The 23,434-nt window shown below is 42.0% G+C and overlaps 1 long non-coding RNA gene across 1 annotated transcript; it reads right to left on the bottom strand.

Moving 5' to 3' along the window:
- Positions 1-8,799: 8,799 nt before the first annotated feature.
- On the bottom strand, positions 8,800-22,998 carry LOC149437720 (uncharacterized). Its single transcript, XR_016308021.1, has 2 exons — positions 22,608-22,998; positions 8,800-9,239 (listed from the first exon to the last, which is right to left on the bottom strand). It is a non-coding gene; the product is annotated as an uncharacterized LOC149437720 (long non-coding RNA).
- Between the last annotated feature and the right edge of the window lie 436 nt (positions 22,999-23,434).

Here is a 23,434-nt window from a genome sequence, read left to right as displayed (position 1 = left end):
TCTAAGTAACTGTAATGTACAGGTGAATGTACGTCCAAGGGCATTCGACCACAAACTGTAACCCATGTGAATAGGACCAGAATGTCTTTACTTTTCCTACATGTGTTAGTTGTAGGTCAGCAAAACTAAAAATAGTTTTCCGTCATGCTTTTCTCTGTACAGCATGATAAAGCATGAATCATTTATTGCATACATATTACTCAGTGACACGCTGACTGATGTGTGACAGTCGGCTTCCTCCAGAATGGAAGCTGAAAGATTTTTTTTCTGAAGCTCCAAATCTAATTAGAAGTTCCAGAGACTTCTCTCTCCCTCTCATTTAACCCTGTGGTGACTGGATCTGCTTAAAAATTCACTCCAGGCAAACATGAAAAAAAAAAACTTCCCCGGGATGGGAGGGCAGATTTGCTCCCCTATTCTACCATTTCTGCCTTTTTTTTATTGGATAGGAAGAGCCCAGGTAAATGCCATAAAGAGGGTGCCCTTGGCAAGCAATGATGACATCACCACCTGAGCATGTGGCCACAGTTTCTGGCCCCATCTTGGAAAAGGTCAAGTCAGGAAAACTGCCCACAGTGGCCACATCACTTCTTGTCACACATGCTCAGTGTGTGCTTCCACTGCTGTTGCCATCTTGGAAAAGGGCAAACACCCAAAAAACAAGTAGATGAAGGAAAGACACTGAAAAAACAAGGGAAAATAGGGGGAGGGGGGGAATTGGCCACTCTCTCCAAAGCTTGTTTACAGCTTTTTCTGACCTCCACCAGAAAAATTAATTTGGAGTTTGCACAAGAGGGACTTCCACTCAGTAGAGGTTGAACCTGGCTAGGGCGATATCAAGGTAAAGGGTACTTTAGTGCAGTCCAGTCCTGAGCATTGAGGACAAAAAAGAGAATGCTGTAGGTAGGATATGCCTCAAACATATAACTAACCAGTCCCATCAGGTTGAGCCACAACCCAGAGTATGCTGCCATGATGCACCAGGAACAGGGGCGGACTGACCATTTGGAAACTTGGGCACTGCCCGAGGGCCCGGGGTCAGTATGGGGCCCCATGAGATGCCCCTGGTACCTTTTTCATAGGCTTTTTTGAGTTTGGGCAAGGACACAGGGGCCCCATGATCCCCTATTGCCCGGGGGCTCCATGAGTTGTCAGTCCACCCCTGACCAGGAATTTGAATTAATGGCTAGCAACAGCTCACCAGCTCCACTTCTTCTTTTCACCTAGAATGAATTTAAAAGAAAGAATTCAGTAATTTCTCTAGTGTGTCAGCACGAAGAAGCGAAGATATGGAAAATAATGTTAAAGGTGCATTTTGTCCATAAATTCCCCACCGAGGATGTTCAACATTTCAACAACATTCTTCTCCCAAACACTTGATTATAGCAAGTCTTAAAAATAATAATGCTATTTTAATAATCATAAACTGTACAGAATTCCACTTAAAAGGGCCTTCGTGTTCCAGGTCGCTGTGTGCAACAAGGAGCTGAATGCTTAAATGCTTTGAAACTGGAGGATATAGAGAGAGGTAGACGCCAGGGGCACTTTCCAAAGTGCCTTGTTCAAAGACATGACTTTTTCTCTGCAGGGTCACTGAGCTGCAAGAGTCGTCAGGGAATAGTCGACAAGGGCAGAGAATTGTAGAGTACTTCAAAGTTGCCTTAAGATTATGGAAGCACATCTTTATTTTGCGATAGAGCCATTCAGAAATGAATCTATCCAGGGAAGGAGAACAGAAAGTGTTTATCTTATTGTTTCTTGGTAAAGGATAACTTCACAAACAAAGTACATTTATCCTTTTTGTATTTTCCTGACCTAACTTAAGTTGGCTTCTTATCCATACATGCATACAGTACTTACTTTAACCGTTTCAATACCGGGCAAGTTTACACCTTCCTGCCCAGGCCATTTTTCAGGTTTCAGCGCTCTCACACTTTGAATGACAATTGCGCGGTCATACAACATTGTACCCAAACAAAAATTTTATCATTTTCTTCACACAACTAGAGCTTTCTTTTGGTGGTATTTAATCACCGCTGGGGTTTTTATTTTTTGCTAAATTAACAAAAAAAGACCAAAAATTTGGGGAAAAAAACACATTTTCTTTGTTTCTGTTATAAAAGTTTACAAATAAATAATTGTTCTTCATAAATTTAGGCCGAGATGTATTCTGCTACATGTCTTTGGTGAAAATAACCCAAATTAGGATGTATTTTTTAGTTTGCAGGAAAGTTATAGAGTTCACAAACTATGGTATAGATCTGAATATTGATCAATCCTGAAGTACTGACAGCCAATCTAATTTCTTGAGGTCCAAGAATGTCAGAATAGTACAGATATCCCCCAAATGACCCCTTTTTGCAGAGTAGACAGTCCGACGTACTTCATAAGAGGCATGGCGAGTTTTTTGAAGTTGTATTTTTTTGTCATAATTTTTCGGAAAATTAAAAAATTAAAAAAATTATTTTCACTATTTTTTTTTTTACATACTGTCACCAGTGCAGTACAGCGTCATCATATAGCTGGCATGGCGTTGAACAGGGACACTGACTGGTGACAGTATGAAAAAAAAATATTTATTTTTTTTAAATTTTTTTAAATTTTTTTATTATATTTAATTTTTTATTACATTTTTTTATATTTTTTTAAGCTTTTTTTTTCATATTTTACTATGACCAAAGTAGTACAATGTTACCATAGTAACATTGTACTACTTTGGGGAAGTGATCAGTATTTTTTTTTTTTACACAATTTGCTTATAGCAAAGAATTACTTTGCTATAAGCAAGCATTTACCTGAATGAAATCGATTTCATTCAGCTTTTTTTTTTTTTTTTGTGCTTAGCTGTGATTTGGTCACAGCTAATCACATGACATGTGCATGTGATTAGCTGTGACCATTCACAGCTAGGCACTAGTATACAATGGATGGCATCATGAATGAAGCCATCCATTGTATACAACTGTCATGTGACCTGCTGTGATTGGTCACAGCAGGTCACATGGTACCAGCAACGGGAGCCGGTACTCGGATCTGTCATCGGCCGTGTCCAAAGTGCACGGCCGGTGACAGATCGCACTGCTGCGCCGCTCTGCATTAGCGCAAACAGCGCATGTGCGGGAGCACGCCAAATGGCGTGCACCCGGAGTGGAGAGACACTTCTGAAGCCACCAAACGGCCATTGGCCGGGCGGCTAATGGTTAACCACTTGCCCTCCAGAGGATTTACCCCACTACCTGAGCAGTCCATTTTTTGTGATACGGCGCTGCGTTACTTTAACTGCCAATTGCACGGTCGTGCAACGCTGCACCCAAGTAAAATTTTTGTCCTTTTTTCCCACAAATAGAGCTTTCTTTTGGTGGTATTTGATGGCCTCTGCAGTTTTTATTTTTTGCAGTATAAACAAAAAAAAAAGATCAACAATCCAGATAGTTGATGGTAAAAAAATGCAAAGTAAATATTATTAATATATAGAGAAAAAGGTGCAGCGCAAATAGTGCCAGTAGTGCTATATCAATATAAATTCAATATCTGAAAGTGTGCAAATGATATTAAAAGATTAATTAAACGTCCCAAAGTCACACAAGGAGTGTGATATACAAATTCTGTCGTGTCTCCATTTCCAAGAATGATAATTAATCCACAGGTGAACAGGAAATAAGTGAAATACGCACTCACCAGAAGTGCGTTCAATATACGCATGAAAAGAAAATTCCTCTCTCATGAGGTACATCAGGGTCCTTTGGTCTCAGGTTAGGCTGCACTCTCGCTAGACCTGGCCGGGTTCCCTGGTTCACTTCTGGGGTCCCTCCTTAAGCTTGATTCATCTGGGGTCCCTCCTTAAGCTTGATTCATCTGGGGTCCCTCCTTAAGCTTGGTAACTTCTGGAGTCCCTCCTTAAGCTTGGTACTAAAAGGGTGGCGCTCATAAAGAGCCCAATAAGGGACATCACATAGCGTGATACTGCATAAAAGGCTTTATTTCCAAGTAGAAGTAAAATAGACAAGTAAAGGTACTGAACGCAAGGATATTGTGTTGGCCACCAACGCTGGCTTAGATGTCCATATGCTGTAGCCCCCCTTGACGCGTTTCGTGCGATGCACTTTGTCAAAAGGGTCCAGGGCTTATTAATATTACTAGTATTTTTACAGCACCAACAATTTACGTAGAGCTTTTATATACTGTACATTCCTCTCAGTCCCTTCCCTCCAGGATCTTACAATCTAAGATTTTTTCTGCCTTATATGCTAGGGCCAATTTACCTAGCAGCATGTTTTTGGTGTTTTGAAGCTCAGAAGGAGTATATAAATTCCATGCAGGAATAGTCCTGGGTGGAATTTAAACCAATGATCCTAGTGCTGCAAGGAAAGAGTGCTAACCACTAAGCCACTGTGCTTCCCCTTGCCCCATATCACTCTTTGCATCATTACACTGTGAGTTCAAGGAATCCCTGGTGACCCTCTTCTAAGAAGGTGAGTCCGTGACACCCTGCACTCACAGGATGTCTTCAATCTTCCAGGTTGTAATATGCTAGGAGTCCCTCAATGGAGGATACTATAAACATTTTGTGGCTGAAAAGAAGTACTGGAGACTATGATCAATGAACGCCTTACCGTGATTTTGCAGGACTAGACGCCTGTATTAAAAGAAAAACCAGGGGCCCCTGGATTACAAATCTGATGGGCATCACCACCTAAACATGTCCTATGGCCTACTGAGGCAGTTGGGGGGCTAGCCACCATTACCTTTCTTTCTTTTTCCTCTCTCTTCAATATTTTCTTTTTTCTTTCTCTCTGATCTACCGAGAGGAGTTTTAGTCATGTGAGGGCTGCCCTGGGCATTTCACCCTGTGTGGAGGGAAGAACAAAATATATAAAGAATTCAGTTACCTGACGTAATGATCTTATGGCATTACTGGGCCCACCTAGGGTATCCCCTTCGCCTAGATGATTCTCCATAGAGATGTTTAACGCACAACTCATGGATCAGTGTAATTGTTAATAATCCTTTTGTATCTAACCACTTGTTTGAACATGTGTACAATGGACACCACTTTATCATTTGGTGCCTTGTTCTGTTTTGCTTTTTTTCTACTGTATATATTCAATAAAAGCAATTGGAAACAAACAGTGAAAGTAAAAGAAAATCCCAAATTTAGGGTTTTCCCCAAAACAATGATAGAGGTGAGATATTCCAATGGGGACACCTGTTCTGGTGACCTGGGGGGCCCCAAAGAATTCCCTTAATTTTTAGGGATTTCTTCATACATCTTGTTATGTCTATAGAACAGAAAGTGAAGGGACATCTCCCCACATGGGACACAGATGTGAAAAGAAAACTGACAGGGGTTAGAACCATCCCTTACTTTATCCAAAATGAAAAAAGGTTTAGCCTAGAGTTCTACTTGAAGGAGGGTAAGCTGATTTTTCATTCTAAAACTAGCAATGAAACCGTTAAAAATATAGCTTAAAGTTGGGCTTTAAAGTATTCATACCCCTTGAAATTTTCCACATTTTGTCACGTTACAACCAAAAATGTATGTGGATTTTATGTAATAGACCAACACAAAGTGGCTCATAATTGTGAAGTGGAAGGAAAATAATACATGGTTTTCAACATTTTTTACAAATAAATATCTGAAAAGTGTGGCGTGCATTTGTATTCAGCCCCCTTTACTATGATAACCCTAACTAAAATCTAGTGGAACCAATTGCCTTCAGAAGTCACCTAATTAGTAAATAGAGTCCACCTGTGTGTAATGTAATCTCAGTATAATTACAGCTGTTCTGTGAAGCCCTCAGAGGTTTGTTAGAGAACATTAGTGAACAAACAGCATCATGAAGGCCAAGGAACACACCAGACAGGTCAGGGATAAAGTTGAGGAGAAGTTTAAAGCAGGGTTAGGTTGTAAAATAATATCCCAAGCTTTGACCATCTCACAGAGCACTGTTCAATCCATCATCCGAAAATGGAAAGAGTATAGAACAACTGAAAACCTACCAAGACATGGCCGTCCACCTAAACTGATAGGCCGGGCAAGGAGAGCATTCATCAGAGAAGCAGCCAAGAGGCCCATGGGAACTCTGGAGGAGCTGCAGAGATCCACAGCTCAGGTGGGAGAATCTCTCCATAGGACAACTATTAGTCCTGCACTCCACAAATCTGGCCTTTATGAAAGAGTGGAAAGAAGAAAGCCATTGTTGAAAGAAAGCCATAAGAAGTCCTGTTCGCAATTTGCAAGAAGCCATGTGGGGGACACAGCAAACATGTGGAAGAAGGGGCTCTGGCCAGATGAGACCAAAATTTAACTTTTTGGCCTAAAAGCAAAACCTTACATGTGGCGGAAAACTAACACTGCACATCACCCTGAACACACCATCCCCATTGTGAAACATAGTGGTGACAGCATCATGTTGTGGGAATGTTTTTCTTCAGCAGGGACAGGGAGGCTGTCAGAGTTGATGGGAAGATGGATGGAGCCAAATACAGGGTGATTTTAGAAAAATCCTGTCTGCAAAAGACTTGAGACTGGTGGAGGTTCACTTTCAAGCAGGACAACGACCCTAAACATCCAGCCAGAGCTATTATGGAATGGTTTAGATCAAAGTCCAGACCTAAATCCAATTGAGAATCTGTGGCAAGACTTGAAAATTGCTGTTCACAGACGCTCCCCATCCAATCTGACAGAGCTTGAGCTACTCTGCAAAGAAGAATTGGCAGAAATGTCCCTCTCTAGATGTGCAAAGCTGGTGGAGACATCCCCAAACAGACTTGCAACTGGAATTGCAGCCAAAGGGGGTCCTACAAAGTATTGACTTCGGGGGGGGGGGGGGGGTGAATACAAATGCACGCCACACTTTTCACAGATTTGTAAAAAATGTAGAAAACCATTTATCATTTTCCTTCCACTTCACAGTTATGTGCCACTTTGTGTTGGTCTATCACATAAAATCCCAATAAAATACATTGACGTTTTTGGTTGTAACAAAATGTGGAAAATGTCAAGGGGTGTGAATACTTTTTCAAGGCACTGTATAAAGGCAAAAGGGTGGTTTTTTTTCCTTAATGCATTCTCTGTATTAAGGTAAAAAAGTTTTAAAGAGTTGCTTCCCCCAGCCCCTATCAGGGCTGGATCTAGAGGGGTGCTGGCGGGGGCTGTGCCCCCCAGATTTTTAACTGCTCCCCCCCACACACACACACACAGTTCTCTGAGAGTGCATGAGCCACTCTGATGCAGACAGTTGATGTAAAAAGACACTGATGGGGACACTTGATTTAACGTGGCACTCTGATGGGGGTAACTGGTCACGTGTAAGAGGGACTCTGAAGGGGACCCTGATGTAAGGAGTAACCTGATGTAAGACAGCACTCTGACAGGGAACCTGATGTAAAGGGATACTCTGATGGGGACACCTGATGAAAGGGATACTCTGATGGGGACACCTGATGAAAGGGGTACTCTGATGTGGATACCTAATGTAAGGGGGTAATCTGATGGGGACCCTGATGTAAGGGGGCACTCTGATGGGGACCTTGATGTAAGGGGGCACTCTGATGGGGACCTTGATGTAGGGAGGGACTCTGATGAGAATATCTGATGTAAGGGGATACTCTGATAGGGGCACCAAATGTAAGAAGGCACTCTTATGGGGAAATATGATGTAAGAGGGGAAGCTTATTTGTACCCAATATAAAGGGGGACTCTTATTAGTACTCCTGATGAAAGGATGGGACTCTGATGGGGACCTTAATATAAGGGGGCACAGGTTCTGCTTAATCATCCTATTCTAAGGATAGCCAAATACATACTAGTCATGACACTGCGACAGACTGTCAGTGACTCACAAACAGTGTTCACATTCTGCCCTCTGACTTTTTTTACTGTACCCCCAGATGGCTTAGACATTTACCTGAGCCCAATCTCAATCCAGTGGTGTGCCCATCTGCAGCAGCTCTTCCCCCCTCTCTCTCTTCTCACAGAAAATTCATCAGCAGTGGGAGCCATTGGCACTTGCTCCTGTCAGTCAAATTCTGTGAGCAGAGCTCGGGTGTGGGGCCGATCTATAGACACACACAACTTGGCTCAGGCTCAAGTCTGCATCAGTGCCTCATAACAAGCAGTTTTCTATGGGGGCACTTGGAGAAAAGGAGGAGCCAAGATCTCCGGCGAGGGACACCAAATGAAGGGGTTTTGGGCCAAACTGTACAAAAGCATTGCACAGAGCAGGTGAGTATAACATGTTTATTAGTTTGAGATAAAAAAAGAAGCTTTACAATCACTTTAAAGGATAAGTAAATATAACATCTAACTAGACTACATGAATGGTTCTATTTATGAAGGAGTCACCTGGAATTTGGCAGAGTGTGTCCTTGATTCCACAGCATTCTGTTTCAATTATCCAGAAGAGGAAAAACATGCACAAGGTGAGTGCAACAGTCGAGGAAACAGCACTTTAATAAACGTTAAATAAATATTTTTTTTCGATCTGCAGCCTAATCTGCCATTGGTAGCTCTCCATGGTGCTGAAACGGTGTTTTAATGCAGTATCAGCACCAGGAGAGCTAAATGTTGTTGTTTTTTGACAAATGCTAAAAAAAGGATGCCTTAAGCAATGGGGATTGCTTTGAGTTTGTGTTTCCCCCAAAAAATAGGGAAACCTTCTCCCATAATTTGTGCCTCCAGTGCACAGGATGGCTGCCAGGAAGGGTGGCTTATGTACCACCTCCATGAGAGCTAGTAGGTGGTTGCCCCCTTCCTGGTGAACTGGTTTTAAAGGTTTACTGTGCATGCAGGAAAGAGTCAATAAAAACACATTTAATTTCAAAATATTTTTTAAAATATACAATATTTTTACTACGACTTTGCTTGAAGGTCCCAATGATGTTCAAAGATGTCCCACAGAAGTTCTCATCTACACCGGGATCCCTGTTGAAGGAGCACAGGTCCCTCGTCCTCAGTGCTCAAATGTCCATTGTGCAATCAGGAAGTTTCCACTACTGCATGGTTATAAGTGTCCATGGAACACAAGAGTTTTCTGTGACATCATTGGCCATGTTTGGATCGATACCAAATACATCAAGTATCCTTGATACCTGTTAAGTAATTTCCTGGCAAAGCTGGTGGAAGCAAGATACATATTGATAACCTTCACAGCTGATAAGCTCCTAGTTGTGATACCAGGAAACCATATCTGAATGTTTTGGTCCTTTTAGAAAATCCTAGCTGCATGCAGATTGATCTAGAAAGAGAAATTAAATGAAGTTATATCTCAAAAGGCAGGTATAGAGCAAAAGACGGGTCATTAGTATTCTCTGTGGTCTTCCTGCAGTTGATCATTCCCCATTACTGACTTATGCCTTGTTCTGCACTGTTTTTCAGTGTAGATGCGGCCATCTTGGTAGAGGCAGGGTTTTGCTTCCTCATGCAAGAGCCTCCAGCAAGAAGGACAGTGGGCAGCACAACAGTGACCCCACCAAATTTCACTCCAAATGTGGTAAAACTAGCAGTCATTAACTGCAGTGCCTTAGATATTCTCATGCTGCAGATATACAGTGGGGCAAAAAAGTATTTAGTCAGCCACCAATTGTGCAAGTTCTTGCGTGGAGCCCCAGATCGTGGGAGATTATCAGTGGACTTGTCTTCCATTTTCTAATTATTGCTCCCACAGTTGATTTGTTCACACCAAGCTGCTTGCCTATTGCAGATTCAGTCTTCCCAGCCTGGTGCAGGTCTACAATTTTGTTTCTGGTGTCCTTCGACAGCTCTTTGGTCTTCAATAGTGGAGTTTGGAGTGTGACTGTTTGAGGTTGTGGACAGGTGTCTTTTATACTGATAACAAGTTCAAACAGGTGCCATTGATACAGGTAATGAGTGCAGGACAGAGGAGCCTCTTAAAGAAGAAGGTACAGGTCTGTGAGAGCCAGAAATCTTGCTTGTTTGTAGGTGACCAAATACTTATTTTCTGGATTTTTTTTCTCATTTGTCTCTCATAGTTGAGGTCTACCTATGATGCCAATTACAGGCCTCTCTCATCTTTTTAAGTGGGAGAACTTGCACAATTGGTGGCTGACTAAATACTTTTTTGCCCCACTGTACAGCTATAAGGCTACAAGCACTGGAGTGCCTAGGCACACTCACATACCATTTTTTTCAGGAGGAATTCCTTAGAAAAGGTAGTTTTTTTCAGGATAGTTCTTATGCTAGGTACACACTATATATTTTTTTTGTTCAACCAAGGAGGCTGAACAAAAAAAAACTGAAGCTCAAGAGAAGCTTGCTGTACTAACCTTCCAATGTTAGTACAGTGATGTCTCCATTGAGCTATTGTGTTCTGACAGGGGGACTGCCCCCCCCCCCCCATCCCTGCCAGAACATAACAGTCAGCGCTCACAGCCATTGGTTGAGAGCACTGATCGGATGCTGAACGGCAGATGTTTTTTGGATCTGTTACTTTGGCAGAAGCTGGACGTTCAGCCAACGTCTGTTGAACAGGCTGCCAAACACGCAGGCCAAATGTCGACTGGTTTCTATTGAACTGGTCAATACCGGACAATATCCTGCCTGTGCGTATGGGGCTTTAGGCAGAGTTACAATTTCTAGATGTTCCCTATAACATATTCAAATGTTACATTTTCAGTTCAGGTCCACTTTAAGCCCAAAAAGGCTTTTATAACAATTATATATGCTATATCTTGTCCTTTAAATTCCTTTATGTTAGCTACAGCAGATCCAAGTGGAGATCTCATCAACATAGTTCACAAAATCTACAAGATGGTCTGGTAGTTTAACCCTCCAGTATCCACCAAACACTAAAATATCCATTTTGAATGGACTGACCCATTAACCTCCCTAGCGGTCTGATTATGTCCATATTTCTGTGCTCAAAGCGGTACTTTTTTTGCATGGAAATATATATTTTTTTTATTGTAGGCCTGTAATTCTTAGGAATAACTCACTGAAATCTGTCCGGACAAGAGTCTAGTAAACACCCCGGGTATGTTACAATTTGAAACACGAAATCATAAATTATAATTTAATAAATAATCATAAAAAATAATAATCTAATAATATTAAATCTAATTCAATAATATAATCAAACCAAAAACACTGAAATTCGAAATATAGCGCCAAGTTCGCACATCACTGAGCAAAGTCGCAAAATCGTTTTCAGTGTCTGATGACGAATTTCCCCCACAAATCATTATCACTCAATTCTGCAAGTGGTTCTGATTTACTATCGCTGTTCTCTAGCCGGTCTAAAACCGCTTTTGACCTAAAGGGACACTTTTTGGACGCCATGGACATTTCTCAGTTTCCAGGCAGAAAGAACAGTAAAAATGCAGGCAGGGCGCCGGACAAAGCACTTGGGACAAAATGTATGTGAAATGGTTTGATACAGGAATGTAATACTATGTGCTTTTAGTGAATTTAGTGAATGTCATTTTCAATTTCCCGCCAGTTCCGTCCCCCGTACATCCTGACGTTGCAGGGAACGGAACCTGGAAGACAGATGCCGGCATCTGCCGGAGTACATTACCGGGGACACTGCAGGAGGGACATCGCGGGAGCGCAGGACAAGGTAAGACAAGAACAGATCCCGGAGCAACACCGCATGGTAAGCCCGAGTGTAGCTCGGGGTTACCACTTTTGGTACTGAAACTTTACCCCGAGCTACACTCGGGAATACCGCCAGGGGGGTTAAAGAAAAGCTCATCTGAACCAGAGTGAAAAGAGGAACATTTTTTTAATTTTCAATCAAACAGGAAAGAACTTGAACCCTTGTAAGTGTATCCCTGGTCCATGGTGCTCCCATCCAGTAGGTTGTCACAGAAATGCCACACTCACATTCCACACTTCAGCAGTTCTCCTTTGCCTTGACTGCCATGGGGAGAAGAAGAGATAGAGGACACAGGTCACTCTTAAGGTTGTGTCTTCAGCCACTGTGATCTGGAGGAGAGCCCACCACCTCCTCAGAACAGTAGAGGACACTGAATGGCTGCTGTGCAGCCTGGGAGGACAGAGGATTGCTGGGAACCACCTGGGACTATCGGAAATGTAGGAGGCAGCTTTCTATTCAGCTGTAGCCTGGATGGTCCCAGGAGACCACTGGACCAGGAAGAAAATAAGAAGGAAGTCCAAGGCTCAGGCTTGTTAAGAGAGGTGATCACTAGAGAGGGAGCTGCTTTCTTGGAGAGCCACCTGCCTTAGTGTTCACTGTGGATGCTGGAGACAGACATCTAACCATTGGTCATAGTTGTGGAGATCACTTACAGCACATCCTTAGTCACCACTGACATCACCAGTTCCGTTGGAGATTGTCATTGCTGAGTCCTGAGTCACAGCTGAGGTATTTATGGTGTCATATAAAAGTGGTATACATTATTGGTCACTGTTAATGCCATTCTGTTTATTGATTTGCTGGATGTGTCTTTAGCCTTGATGTTTCATTGCCAGAAGGGCCATTAACCACTTCATCTCTGCAAAGTTTTACTCCGTTCATGACCAAGGCATTTGTTTTCTTTTCAGCAATGCACTACTTTAACTAGCAATTGCTAAGTCATGCAATACTGTACCAAAATGAAATGTATATAATTTTTTCACATAAATACAACTTTATTTTGGTGATATAGTTGAGCACCACTGGGTTTTTTAGTTTTTATTATATAAACGAAAAAAGACCAGAAATTTTGAAAAAAAAAAACAATATTGTTTACTTTCTGTTATAAAACACGTCCAAGAAAAAAATTCTTCATAAATGTAGGCTACAATGTATTCTGCTACAATTGGTTGGTAAAAAAAACCCCAATTATAATAATGTATATGAATTAGTTTGTGTGAAAGTTACAGCATCTACAAACTATAGTATTGTCAGGGCTGGGCTCCTGCTACTTAACAAGCAGCTCTTTTATTTCAGTGCTTAGAAGCTGCTCAACTGCTTGTTAATTACCAGCCACTCATTGTCTCTACAGTGACTCACCTGGATACCATTACCTGCCTCATTAGTCCAGCCTACAGCCAGCCCTTTTTGCTATTTTAGCAGTTAATTTCCTCCTTGCCCTTGCATAGTCTATGATCTCCAATGTGCTCCTGCCTGTGTTCCTGTGTACAGCTCGGTCTGGATGACTTCTCTTCCAGTTTCTTTTCCTGATTGACTCCTGACTACGCTGACTTCTGGTTTCCTGACCCTTGCTCATCTAAATACCCACACTGGCATCCAAACCCTGGCTTCCATTTTGACTACGTTCCTGATCTATGTTATATTTTCTATTTCATTAAAGATGTTATTTTAACTGCACTTTCTGTCTCCGCCTGGTTTATGGTTTATCCTGACAAGTATATATTGTGTATTGGAATTTGACTCTGTACAGGTAATGGTAGTGATAGTGAACTGTAGACTGTGATAGTGTGGCGGGCAATCTGGTGCTAACAGACATTGGCTGGGAGGGACACAAACTGCCTGACACTGATGTTGCTAGTGACCCAAATACAGTGAACAGATATAATGCTGTACACTGCACTAATGACACTGGCAGGGAAGGAGTTAATATCAAGGGATTAAGGCAATGGGATTCTACCTAATGGAGGCACAGGTAGCAATAAAATTCTATTAACCACTTCCAGTCCGGACACTTTCACCCCCTCGCTGTCCAGGCCAATTTTCAGCTTTCAGCGCTATCACACTTTGAATGACAATTGTGCGGTCATGCAACACTGTACCCATATGAATTTTTTAGCATTTTATTGAGACAGATAAAGCTTTATTTTGGTGGTACCTTTTCACCACTGGGATTTTTTTTTTTTTTTTGCTATGTAAATGAAAAAGTCCAAAAATTTTGAAAAAAGTGTTTTTCTTATAAAATTTTGCAAATAAATAGTATATCATCATAAATCTTGGCCAAAATGTATTCCGTTATCTTTTTAGTAAAAAAAAAATAAATAACCCAAATTAGTTTATAACCAAAAATTATAATTTTTTTACTTTTTTTTTTTATTATTATTTATGTTTTGTTTTTGTTTTTTACATACTGTCACCCTAGCAGTACAGTGTCACCATAGTGACACTATACTACTTGTGGGGAGTGATGAAGATTTTTATTTTTTTTTTACACTGATTGCTTTTACACCCATTTCTCCTTCTCTCTGGCTGCATTCTTGCAGCATTCTTGCAGCCATTGAGAACTACTGTGTGAGCTGTGATTGGTCACAGCTTGTCACATGGAACAAGGCTGTTTTGAATAGCCTTGTAAATCAAAGACGAATTCTCCTGCGCTCTAGGACCCAGACAGGTGGCGAATAGATGGGACCAGGCCTGGAGAAATCATCCACCAATGCATAAAGGGCTGTGCGGCTCCAAAACAAGGCTGGGGAAGCCTGACCAATACTGCAGAATGAAATGAAAACGAGAAGCGCACCAACCTTGCGCATTACCTCAGTAACCAAAATTTATTATTATAAAAATATACTCACAAACAGCGAATGAAATCAGGCATGTAAGTCCTCAAAGGGACTTGAAGATAGCGTGAATCCCTTCAAGGGAATGGGTGTTCAGTATAGCTGACGCGTTTCCAAGGGAGTCCCTTCTTCATCAGAGCTTTTTTTTTTTTTTTTTTACACTGATTGCTTTTACACCCATTTCTCCTGCATTCTTGCAGCCATTGAGAACTACTGTGTGAGCTGTGATTGGTCACAGCTTGTCACATGGTACAAGGCTGTTTTGAATAGCCTTGTACCATGTGACCTCTGTAATCATTCACAGATTTCACACATAGTAAGCAATGATGTCACAAGTGACATCTTGCTTACTACTCTGCATGTGATCACTGATTGGCCAGTCAGTGATCACATGATCGGGACCTCGCACAGAGGTCCCATCTGACGATCGGTGTTCCACTGTGTGTGGAGGACACAGCAGGCACCGGATCGCGGTGCTGCGCGCTCCCAGGGAGCACGCACAAGCAGGGTGCGGGGAGGCCATTTATAAACGGCCACCCGACCCTGCACTGCCACCTTCTGGCCGTTTATATACATTGGCCGAATGGGAGGTGGTTAAAGAACCTCACCCTTCCCTCTCCTACACAAAATTATTTTAAGGAATACCATTGGCCTAAATTCCTTCCGTAAAATAAAAACTTTTTGGCTTATAATGCTTAATACCATTACAGGGCGATGACAGCCCTTCAGTACACAGGGTTATGCATAATTAATGCCAGCTCCAGTCCAATAATCAATGAGACTAAAGATCTCTGTCACTGTTCCTGTGATTTATATCTATACGTTATTACAAAATGTCAGGCTGACTCTTTATTAAATACACCTTGTGCACAAATAATCTATTATTCAATTTACCTTGGAAATACAGAGACAGGACATGGCCCAGTATCTCTTTCAGATCCTCAATGTGACCATAAAACATTTTGTTGGATCTGAATAATGCACTCAAATCCTGCTGCTTAAAAAGTCTGAGAAAAAAAAAAGTTACTGAGTGATATTTTAATTAAGCAGAGGTCAGGAAGAGGAAAGTTGGTAGAGAGGGGATATGGGGCTGTCTTGGTATGTCGGAACTCAACAGCTTTCTGCGGCGAGATAGTCTACGGTACGCGGTGGAATTCAGCCGACGAACAATCAGCCAGGTGTCAAAAACTAACGTCTGAAATAATTTAATGTCTGGGATCAATGCCTGGAGAAATACAGCATTAGAGGTTTAAAATTGCTATTAAGAATTGGCTCTCATACAGATTGAGGGGAGTCAGAGATGAGCTTTTTCCTGCTTGCAAACAAAAAGACTTTTACTGATGAAAAAGGATGCCAGACAGTGAGAGCGGCGGCTAGTCATTGAGACAATTGGCTCAGCTAAATTTCATCTCTCTATCCATGAACGTATTAAACTGGCCATATGGGCGACAATCCGATTGCTGTGCAAGCTTCTATAGAGTTGCAATAACTATGTAGAATCAGGGCCTACCTGAGCAAGCACAAAGCATGAGGTTGTTTAACCCCCCTGAGTGTAGCTCGGGGTCAGGGGCGGACTGACCATTTGGAAACTTGGGCACTGCCCGAGGGCCGGGGTCAGTAGGGGGCCCCATGAGATGCCCCTGGTACCTTTTTCATAGGCTTTTTTGAGTTTGGGCAAGGACACAGGGGTCCCATGATCCCCTATTGCTCGGGGGCCCCATAAGTTGTCAGTCCGCCCCTGCTCGGGGTAAAGTTTCAGCACCACAAGCGGTAACCCCGAGCTACACTCGGGAATACCTTACAACGCTGCGCAGGGATCTCTTCTTCACTTACCTTGTCCTGCGCTCCCGCGATGTCCCTCCTGCAGTGTCCCCGGCAATGTCCTCCTGCAGATGCCGGCATCTGTCTTCTGGGTTCTGTTCCCTGCGACGTCGGGACGTACGGGGGACAGAACGGCGGGAAATTTAAAAATGTAAAAAAGTGACATTCACTAAATACACTAAAATCACATAGTATTCCATTCCTGTATCAAACCATTTCACATACATTTTGTCCCGAGTGCTTTGTCCTGCGCCCTGTCTGCATTTTTACTGTTCTTTCTGCCTGGAAACTGAGAAACGTCCATGGCGTCCAAAAAGCGTCCCTTTAGGTCAAAAGCGGTTTTAGACCGGCTAGAGAACAGCGATAGTAAATCAGAACCACTTGCAGAATTGAGTGATAATGATTCGTGGGGGAAATTCCTCATCAGACACTGAAAACGATTCTGCGACTTTGCTCAGTGATGTGCGAACTTGGCGCTCTATTTCAAATTTCAGTGTTTTTGGTTTGATTATATTTTAGAATGACATATATTATTATTAAATTATTATTTTTTATGATTATTTATTAAATTATAATTTATGATTTTGTGTTTCAAATTTTATCATATCCGGGATGTTTACTAGACTCTTGTTCGGACAGATTTCAGGGAGTTATTCCTAAAAATTACAGGCCTACAATAAAAAAATACATATTTCCATGCAAAAAAATGTACCGCTTTGAGCACAGAAATATGGACGTAATCAGACCGCCAGGGAGGTTAAATTGTATTGGTATACTGGCCATTCTAACACCCAGAAGTGATGTTGAGCCTTCATTATTGAAAGAACTGAAATTCAGTGAATGAAAGGGCTGGGCCAGAGACTACCAGGCCAGGGACATAATCAGACCGCTAGGGAGGCTACAGCCTTTTTCTGCCACCCAAAGCAACATAGGCTGTTACCCCAATATTTCATATTCCTGATATGTGCCTGTTGTACCATGTACTTGTACGTAGCTCCCAACTGTCCCTGATTTCAAGGGACTGTCTCTGATTTGGAACAAAGTCCCTCTGTCCCTCTTTCCTTCTCATTTATCCCTCGTTTTGGTCTGATCTATATAGTTGTATATAAAATTCACTTTTTATCTTCCAAAAAATGTTTCCCAGGGCTAAACCTTTCATTCAGTTTCTAAATTGCTGCATTTGTAAATTTCAAAAGCCACTATAAAGGAATTGTAGTGGTAAAGAAAAGCACTTGTGGGTTTAACTAATCTTTTTTTTTTTATAATTCTTCTTTAAGAGGGCATGGCAGGGGGGCGTGTCCTATGCCTACATACTTTTGTTAATAGGTGTCCCTCACTCCCATGACAAAAAATTGGGAGGTATGCTTGTACCCTGTTCTCATTGTATTGCTTCCTTTGCATGAAATACCTGGTGATCCTGCCAAGCCTACTTCTTTCCTATTTCAAACTGGCCACACTAAGCATTAGAGCACATCCTTTCTAGTGTAGTCAGTTTTTTGTCTTCGCTGGTGGAATAGCCTTCCTGTCCTCCAATGATCAGACGTCTGCTGTCTCAACTCCCCTTCCCTACACAACATTCACTGGGAGGATCCGGAGATGCAGAAAAATCTATATATTGGGGGGAGGAAGGTGGGGGCAGTGATGGCAGCAGTTAAAAGCTTACTGGGTTATAAAACCTCACCACTCTATCCAAAACAAAAACAACAACAACAAAAAAAGTTTGGGCTTTGCATACTTTTTAATTCCCATTCAAATTCTCTGATTATTGCCTGCCTAATGTGCTATAATATCTGAACTTTTTTGGCAGAAATTCTCTGACTAGGAGAATTCCATTGGCACAGTTTGTTCTTGACATAGTCGAGCTATCGAGACGTGCTGGAATGTTAATTTGGACGTGAAGGCGCCTATCTCCTGGGTATTAAAGGGGTAATTGAGAGAAGAAAAAGATGTGTTTTTCCACAGCAAGGCCCATAAATAAGAGGCGGCGGGGTCGCTAGGCTTTTTCCTGGCACCAGGCCTGAAGATTATTTGTCTTTCACTGAGATCTCAGCAGCGGGAGGCGAGGATTACAGAAGCATTGCACAGAATCCTAACAGGCACAATTCTTGAGTTTAATAGAAATAAATAAATAAACAGGAAACAACGGGGGATTTACAGACGTGAACTGAACTGAAGAGACATAAAAAGAGGAAAGGCAAACACGGCATCTAAGACAAAGTAATAGTATTACATCTGACAAGTAATGGCTTTAATTTGGATGCAGTATCCTTTTGATCTACAGGTGTAGATACTAGATCATTTAAAGCAGAACTTTACCCACAACAGTTTGATAACAGTTAATGTTCTGTAACAAAGAAACATACATTCCTCATTAATAATTATGCTACCAAAATTAGTGTGTTCTGTAAATTGTCTCCAGCATTGCCTCTGCTTCTTTTGGCTGGAGGCCACCATATTGCTGAAGCCCAGCGCAGTCACTTCCTTACTGAGAACTCTCCCCCTTTCCTTGGTCTCAAAAACTATATGTCACATCCTGTAGTAAAATGTGCGCATTTCAAGCCTTGATTGTATGTCTTGGCTCTGCTAGAGAGGAAGGCTGACAGAAGCTTTACTGTGCAAAAGTTCACACTGCCGCTGCTAAGGGAAAAAGGAGGCCACAGGCCACTTGAGTGCCTCCACACCAAACTGGCAAAACAATATCTTTAGGGATCTGGGTTTCCTCTGGGATTCTTCCCTCCCTGCATAACACAGCTCCCCTACAGCTTCCTCTCCTTTCAAAGGCTCCTTGTGCCATGCATGCATAAAAGTGGCCACCCGCCCAAGTCTATAACTGGCTTATGAAGCAAGGACACATAAACAGGCATCACATAGTGAAAAAAGAGGGAGAGAACAATGTTCTTGGACAACTTGCCAGCCAGCTTGCTAACAACCGAATTAACCTGTCTAACAGTATGCGTTTATAACAGGGGTTTAGTTAGCACACATTTGCAAATACATACGTAAGCCACAGAGCCACGACACGGCACCCTGATCATCTGTGGTCCTAACTCTAAAATTTGTGAGTCCCCATAGTAGAGGCACATGCATTTAATGGAGGTCCAGTGCACTCCTTTGCCTTTAAGAGGGGTGGCTCCCTCAGGTCCACCTGCCCTTGATCTATCCATTAAATGCATGTGCCTCTACTATGGGGACTCACAAATTTTAGAGTTAGGACCACAGATGATCAGGGTGCCGTGTCGTGGCTCTGTGGCTTACGTATGTATTTGCAAATGTGTGCTAACTAAACCCCTGTTATAAACGCATACTGTTAGACAGGTTAATTCGGTTGTTAGCAAGCTGGCTGGCAAGTTGTCCAAGAACATTGTTCTCTCCCTCTTTTTTCACTCCTTGTGCCATGCAGCCAATGATGTGTGTCCAATGGGTGAGTCTAAAAGTCCAGCTGTCAATGTGGCCAATCAGGGTTCTCCTCTCTTTCAGCTATGCTGTCCACCCATGGTGCGGGGGAGGAGATGTAAGGTGCTGCAAGGATTCTTGGGCTGAACAATGAGAGTAGCCAATAGCTTGCACCATAGACCCCCATACTCCTAGCAATTATCTACCCCCCTGAAAAACACTGTGCAGCAGACTCTGTTCCTCCTACAAAACACTTCACCCCATGAGATGCCTAATCATAGAAGCAAGGAGATGGTATGGGGAGGGTATATTGATAAACATATATTTCCCATAGTTCCATCATTTAGAGGTTACCTTTAAGACCATTTTATATGTCACATCAATATTTAGGTTGCAACATGTAACATAGTGCCAAGGAGACCTGAAAACCCCAAAAAGGTCCCAGCTCCAACAACATGAGGGGGTTCTTTCCCCTCACCCCCCACCGCAGCTGTCAGATTTGAAATCAGCATGGCTGTGCGGGACTCTGCAGAGATCTGTGAATGGATGACCTACTGTTTATATCTTGTCAGCCACCACAGCAGATGGACTTCTAGTTCTCAATAGAATACAAGTATGGTAATTACCACTTTCATCCAATGACACTTCCTCCAGCTCTCCAACTGAAAGCCTGTATCTTAGTTAGGAAATAGAGCTGATGGAAGAGTCTGCAGATGCCTGCCTTTGCACCTGCCATCCACTGATCACGGTTGCAATGCTTTCCAGGTTCATTTGCAAAAAATAATAATGTGCATTTTTTTTCTGTAAAAGTATGTACAATATACCTTTTTTTTCTTGTTCTTTAATTTTGCTAAAGGTGGACTTAGTTGTTAAAAAGAAAACACTATATACAGTCAGGTCCATAAATATTCACAATTCTAACATTTTTGGCTCTATACACCACCACAATGGATTTGAAATGAAATGAACAAGATGTGCTTTAACTGCAGACTGTCAGCTTTAATTTTTGAGGGTATTTACATCCAAATCAGGTGAACGGTGTAGGGATTACAACAGTTTGCATATGTGCCTTCCACTTGTTAAGGGACCAAAAGTAATGGGACAGAATAATAATCATAAATCAAACTTTCACTTTTTAATGCTTGGTTGCAAATCTTTTGCAGTCAATTACAGCCTGAAGTCTGGAACGCATAGACATCACCAGACGCTGGGTTTCATCCCTGGTGATGCTCTGCCAGGCCTCTACTGCAACTGTCTTCAGTTCCTGCTTGTTCTTGGGGCATTTTCCCCTCAGTTTTGTCTTCAGCAAGTGAAATGCATGCTCAATCGGATTCAGGTCAGGTGATTGACTTGGCCATTGCATAACATTCCACTTCTTTCCCTTAAAAAACTCTTTGGTTGCTTTTGCAGTATGCTTTGGGTCATTGTCCATCTGCACTGTGAAGCGGCATCCAATGAGTTGTGAAGCATTTGGCTGAATATGAGCAGATAATATTGCCCGAAACACTTCAGAATTCATCCGGCTGCTTTTGTCAGCAGTCACATCATCAATAAATACAAGAGAAGCAGTTCCATTGGCAGCCATACATGCCCACGCCATGACACTACCACCACCATGCTTCACTGATGAGGTGGTATGCTTAGGATCATGAGCAGTTCCTTTCCTTCTCCATACTCTTCTCTTCCCATCACTCTGGTACAAGTTGATCTCGGTTTCATCTGTCCATAGGATGTTGTTCCAGAACTGTGAAGGCTTTTTTAGATGTCGTTTGGCAAACTCTAATCTGGCCTTCCTGTTTTTGAGGCTCACCAATGGTTTCCATCTTGTGGTGAACCCTCTGTATTCACTCTGGTGAAGTCTTCTCTTGATTGTGGACTTTGACACACATACACCTACCTCCTGGAGAGTGTTCTTGATCTGGCCAGCTGTTGTGAAAGGTGTTTTCTTTACCAGGGAAAGAATTCTTCGGTCATCCACCACAGTTGTTTTCCGTGGTCTTCCGGGTCTTTTGGTGTTGCAGAGCTCACCGGTGCGTTCCTTCTTTTTAAGAATGTTCCAAACAGTTGTTTTGGCCACACCTAATGTTTTTGCTATCTCTCTGATGGGTTTGTTTTGTTTTTTCAGCCTAATGATGGCTTGCTTCACTGATAGTGACAGCTCTTTGGATCTCATCTTGAGAGTTGACAGCAACAGATTCCAAATGCAAATAGCACACTTCAAATGAACTCTGGACCTTTTATCTGCTCATTATAATAGGGATAATGAGGGAATAACACACACCTGGCCATGGAACAGCTGAGAAGCCAATTGTCCCATTACTTTTGGCCCCTTAACAAGTGGGAGGCACATATGCAAACTGTTGTAATTCCTACACCGTTCACCTGATTTGGATGTAAATACCCTCAAATTAAAGCTGACAGTCTGCAGTTAAAGCACAACTTGTTTGTTTCATTTCAAATCCATTGTGGTGGTGTATAGAGCCATAAATGTTAGAATTGTGTCGATGTCCCAATATTTATGGACCTGACTGTATTTACATTAGCTAATCCTAAATTAGTAAACCCCAATAATAACATTTTGCTTCATTACTCTATTCCTTCATATTATTAATAATTATATGGATGACTACCTAATCGCTAAAACCAACTCCATAGAAAAACAATTACAAAAAAAATGACATTACTATTAACAGCAGTCAAAGAGCTACAATGTAGATCTAAGAAGAAGGAAGAAGATTTATAAAATGATTACCCCTCCATAATCTGCATAATATGGACGGCATCCAAAAGCAATCTAAGTCACTTGAAAATCTGAAACTTCCTACTACAAGAGAAGCTGAAGAGAGAGGACAAAGAAGCAGAAAAGAAGATGCGGAAAAGAAGCTCTGATCTCCATGAGAAGTACCTGAGAAGTGTTACGCTTTACTTGGCATGCACTTACCATGAAAGAATACTGTATTTGCAATGCTAAGTCCACTTTAACAACAAATTGATCTTTAGGCAGAGCCTTTACCAGGACAGTCTGTTCATTCTGTTTACGATGTTAAAAGCAGCTCAATATGACTTGCCTGTGCGTGTCAAGAATAAACTATTTCTGTGCAATTAGCCGTGAGCTTGAAGCTCTGGGTTTTCATAGCTAATATTTAGAGACGCGCATAAATTATGATTTCATGAGGTTTGGACTTCTCCGCTCAGTCTTCATCTCATCAGGTGAGTCCCCAGACTGTCCCAGCGGGCCATGCTTCGCTACTCCCTGGCGTTTGCCTTCAACACATCTTGCTGTTCCTCTCTGCTATAAATTTGTTTGATGGTAGCCGTCTCCAGGCAGCTTGTCTTGGCCTAAATTAGATATAGAGATATGGTTGTCTGAGTAAATTAGAAAGAGAGTTACGGTTGTCTGCCTTTCCTCGGACTGCTCTCACCATGCTTGGTCTCTGCGTAGCAAAATATTCCTTTGAAGGTTTTCAAGGACTGCGGTTTCTGCCGGTCTAACCTTTTACTGGCCGGACTCTAGTCTCTAGACTCCCCATTAAGTCAACTAGGAACTGTGAAGCACAACCAGGCACAGTAGGCCCTTACATGATTAACCAAAGATTGCCCTAACTGCTCAATCCTTGGGATTTATTGCGGATGGTGTTGTGTTGTTAATGGGAGACATATTTTAATGGTTATTGTTTAAATTAGTAGAGCACTAATACCTTTATGCTCTTTTTACCACCATGTTTATGGAGGCAAAGTGCCCCATATTTCCAGGACCCACAGCAGTGA

The sequence above is a fragment of the Staurois parvus genome, unplaced genomic scaffold, assembly GCF_062004578.1.
Source record: "Staurois parvus isolate SC_StPar_1 unplaced genomic scaffold, SC_StPar_1.0 ptg001263l, whole genome shotgun sequence".
NCBI classification, from domain to species: Eukaryota; Metazoa; Chordata; class Amphibia; order Anura; family Ranidae; genus Staurois; species Staurois parvus.
The sequence above is the reverse complement of the archived record's forward strand: the minus strand, read 5'-3'. Positions and strand labels throughout refer to the sequence as shown.